A 4,501-nucleotide genomic window follows, 5' to 3' on the forward strand; every position below is an offset into this window, starting at 1 on the left:
CAGCAGCAGCTGTGGCCGTGGGGGAGGGGCAGGGTGGGCAGGGGGCCCGAGCGATATAAATATCCGAGGACAAGCAAGGCCCGTCATCTGTCCAGACTTAGAACATGACGTGCAGAGCGAGGCCACCGGGCCCACGTCTTCGGCGAGGCCAGTCCGGCTGGGTGGCGCCCCCCGGCATCAGCCCCGGCTCCCACAGCCGTTCTAACAATAAGAAGTCTCCTGGCAGCACTGGCCCTATGGAGTGGGCATACACCCCAGCCTAGCAGTAGTGGGGTGCACTTGGAAAAGGCCGTCTGGGCAAGGGGTGCGGACAGCCGCCCCAACGTCACCTGGCCGGCCAGAGACCCACACAGACATACAGGAGCCCCCCATCAAGGGGCTGTGCCTCCGTACTCCAGGCCACTCCTGGGGTCTGCCCTGCCTCCCGGGAGCCCCGGTCTGTGGAAAGCAGGCCCACGCTACATCCTGGACTGGCCTGGACTCAGTGTGCCCGGGAAACAGGATACAGGGGTCACCATCCTGTCCCCCTCCTCCCAGGCCCCAGCAGACAGGGCTGAGGACTGCACACGGGGTTTCTATGGCATTTTGTGGCACTTCCGTGTCAAGCACGATCCTATTTAACCCGCACAGACCCCTAGGAAGCGAGTCCTGTGCTATTCCAGCATCAGACGGATGAGAAACCGAGGCACAGGGAGGGTGAGGAGCTGGCCTGTGGGCACACAGGGTGGCTGGAGCCCAGGAGGTCCCTCTGGGGTGCCTGGTCAGCCTGCAGCAACGCCCAGCAAACCACACTGGGCCTGGGACTGCGGGCAGGGGCCGCCTGGTCCACGCGGGAGACCCACCCACTGCTTCAGAAACTCCTATCTGAGGGGACCTGGCCAGCTCTGAGGAGCCCATCGGGCTTGGGGGGCTGGGGGGGGCAGGGCCAGCTCCTGAGGGCATGGGCAGCCCTCCACCCCCACAGAGACCTGGGCCAGGGCCAGGCACTTCCATCCCATACCAGACACGCCCTGGCAGCTCTGAGCGGAAGCCGCACTCCCCGGCCAAGCCCTGCCCTACCTTGGCCCAGCTGAATCAGTTCCTCCATGCTGTACCTGTCCATGGCGCCGAGCACGGCCCGGCCGCTCCAAGCCCGAGCCGCAGAGAGGAAAGGAAGGGAGGCAGGAAGGAGGGAAGAGGTGGGAGGCCGAGGGAGGGCTCCCCACCCAGCTCTGGGAGCCCTGGCTCCTCCTCACAGCCACCCCTTAGTCAGAGGGGAGCAGCACTGAAGCCCGCTGGCCAACGGGTCAGACCGGCCTGGGTGGTGCAGTGGGCCAGCCCGCCCGGCCCCGAGCCCTCCGAGCCCGCAGGCAGGGCCCCGGGGGCACCAGTCTCCGCTACTGCGCTCTCCTGCCCAGCCCACGGCCCCCCTCCTCTCCACAGCCCCCGCCCTGGACTTCCCACCCTCAACCCCTCAGCTCCCAAAGCCGGCCCTTCTCTGCCCTCCCCAGCTGGGCATAGCCACACCATGTCCCTGCCTCAGTGGTCCTCCTCCACATGGTCCCATCAGCCACTGCAGGACCAGGGGAAAGGCAGCCCAAATCCTGCCATAAACCCGCTTCTACCTACAGATATCCCCCAGCACACACAGGACCCAGACGCCAACCTAGGGACTCACAAAAAACTGCCTGGCCCGGCCGGCGTGGCCTAGTGGTTGAGCGTCTACCTATGAACCAGGAGGTCAGGGTTCGATTCCTGGTCAGGGCACATGCCTGGGTTGCAGGTTTGACCCCCAGTGGGGGGCGTGCAGGAGGCAGCCAATTGATGATTCTCTCTCGTCACTGATGTTTCAATCTCTCTCTCCTTCTCCCTTCCTCTCTGAGATCAATAAAAATATATTATTAAAAAAAAAAGCTGACTAGACCCTAATGTCCCGCAGCCACACCGGGCTCCGTGCGCTGACTCGACATCCCCGGAGGGCGGGGCTGTGGGGAGATCAAGGTGCACAGGGGGTGGGAGCACATGGGCACCGCGCACCGTTCAGAGGGCGCCTTCTCTCTATAAATGTCTGGCTTCACATTCGATTTTGGAGACAGGCATCTGCTTGGAGATGTAAATGAAGGTCATTTATAGAAACCCATCCCACCCCACAAAGCGAACCCACACTGGTAGCCAGGGCCACGGGCCATCCCACTGCTCGCCTGCCGGCCGCCAGGCCTCCCGGTCCCACCCTCGGCTAGGCGACTTGGCCAAGCAGGTCCCTCCTCATGGGTCAGGGCTCAGCCCAAGGCACCTCCTCAGAGGGGCCTTCCCTGGTCGCCCCTAAAAGCTGCCCCTTCATCCAGATGGTGGGGCGTCCCTGGGCCAGGGGCTCGGTCTGGGTCTGGCTGGTATGTGGGTGACAGAGTTGGTAGACACCTTCCCACACCGAGGAGCAAACCACCAGGGCACAGGGCGGGGCTGGGGGCACGTGTGAGTGGCCTGCAGCGACCAGGGCTCCCCGGCCAGGGCTGACGGACAGAGGCGGCCCGTTTGACCCAGATCATTCTGGGACCGGTGCAGTCGGCCCCACAAGCTCCTGACCTCGGCAGTGCCCTGGGGGAGATGTGGCGGGCTCACTCCTTGACCATCTTTAAAGCTGCGAGCCCGGCCGGCGGGGCTCAGGGGTCGAGCGTCAACCTATGAACCAGGAGGTCACGGTTCGATTCCCAGTCAGGGCACAGGCCCGGGTTGTGGGCTCCCCAGTGTGGGGTGTGCAGGAGGCAGCCGATCCGTGATTCTCTCTCATCATGGATGTTTCTATCTCTCTCTCCCTCTCCTTTCCTCTCTGAAATCAATAAAAATAAAATAATAATAATAATGAAAGCTCTGAGAAGTGGAGGTTCCAGGTGTCAGCCCACGTGCGGAGCCCTCACGCACGACCTGCAGAGGACGAGGAAGCATCGGGCCACACCCTGGGGACCGAGAGAGGGGCCCGTGGTCCGGGCTGGGCCCGAGGGGAAGAGGAGGGGGAGCCCACCCGCCGGCCCTGACTCAGCCGGGGCTGGAGCTCATTTCCTGTTGGAAACTCTGAGCTGCCACCAGCAGCGGCTGCGGCTGCGGCAGGGAAGGGAGAACTGAGTCACCTCCGTCAGGGCTGGGGGTGCCCTCCCCTGCCCACTGCGGCCACACCCAGGCCCCCTCTGGCTCTGCTCCCAAATGCCTGCCCAGCAGCCCCGCGGTCCAACCTGGCCCGGATGAGGAAGGAGGGAGGGGATCAGGGTCCCCACACCAGGACCAGAGACGGGGGAGCGGGGGTCTGCAAACCTCTGAGGCACAGGGTGTGGCGAGGGAAGGCCGGGGTAGAAGGCCCTGGGCCGGGACCTGCCCCCCCCCCCTCGACGCTGGTCAGTGCTGACCAGTCACTGCTGGCCAGCTGCCTGGCCGAGCGCCTTCATCTCCTATGGGAACAGCCATCCCATGGCCAGGAGCTGGAGAGCCCACGGGAGAGCCAGAGGCGGCCCCTGAACCCCACAATCCCACCAAACTGCCCAGGGGGTTCCCACAGCACAGACCTGGTGGGTCCAACCCAGGCCAGGCCAGGACGGGGACTCCTGCTCAACACTGGGTTCCGTGACCTCCATTCACCCAGCCCCCCGAATCCATGCCCCCTTCCCAGCCCCTCAGATGTCAATTCCGCCCCAGCTGTCGAGACACAACGAGGGAAGCAGGGTCCAGCCGGACTGATGCTGGGGGGCCTGGGCCACCCAGTCAGCACCAAGGCCCGTGAGCTCCTGAGCCCATGGGACACGTGTCACCACCCACCTGGGTCCTGTCAGCACAGGTGCTTAGGGGCAGAAGGATGCTACAGAGAAGGGCTCAGCCAGGGGTCGCTGGCAACCCCTGGGACAGCAGGACCTGTCCCATCCTCTGAGACCCAGCTCCCACCAAAAAGGACCTGCCTTGACTTGGGGCTGGGCCCGTGCCCGCCATGCCCTGGCCTCTGGGCCACTGGTGTGCTCCTACCTGGGGTTTGCTCGTCCCCTCCCCCCCCCCCCCCCCCAACCCCCATCACCAACCCCAAGCCAGCCAAACACCAGTCACAACATCTGAGCCACAAAACCATGCGGGCAGGGGTCACCCCCACTGGACAGACTCGAGGCTCAGAAAGGTCAGGCAGGTTGCCCGGCCACACTGCTGGACAGCAGCTCCACCCCGGGCACCCCAGCACCTCCTCTGGATGCCGCCGCCAGGAACAGAGAAGGCCTAGGCGCAGACAGGCCTGGGTAAGGGCAGCCCTGGGCGAACAGCTGGTCCTGCCAGTCCAGGGCCACAAGCCCCACCCCTTGCCCCAGGCTGCGCCTGGGGATGGGCTGGCAGGGGCCCATGTGCTCCTCCTGGGCCGACCCACCCAGGTCCTCAAGCCAGGGGAGGAGCCACGTGGCCCAATACAGGGCACCCAGCACCCTCAGGCAGAGAGAGCACCACCTGCTGGTGTGAGCAAAGCCCCCACCTGCTACACCCCCTCCAGCCCCCCAGGCCG

General features: G+C 65.0%; 1 protein-coding gene across 1 annotated transcript in view; it reads right to left on the minus strand.

Annotated features, from left to right (window-relative positions):
- The window catches only part of LOC102259690 (plectin), a 34,198-nt gene extending 32,908 nt beyond the window's left edge, over window positions 1-1,290 (minus strand). Inside the window, exon 1 of the mRNA XM_014538690.1 lies at window positions 1,284-1,290. The gene's annotated coding sequence lies outside the window, so the exon portion shown is untranslated. The remainder of the gene's footprint in view (window positions 1-1,283) is intronic.
- Window positions 1,291-4,501: the final 3,211 nt, after the last annotated feature.

Source organism: Myotis brandtii, unplaced genomic scaffold (genome assembly GCF_000412655.1).
Source record: "Myotis brandtii unplaced genomic scaffold, ASM41265v1 scaffold1956, whole genome shotgun sequence".
NCBI lineage: Eukaryota > Metazoa > Chordata > Mammalia > Chiroptera > Vespertilionidae > Myotis > Myotis brandtii.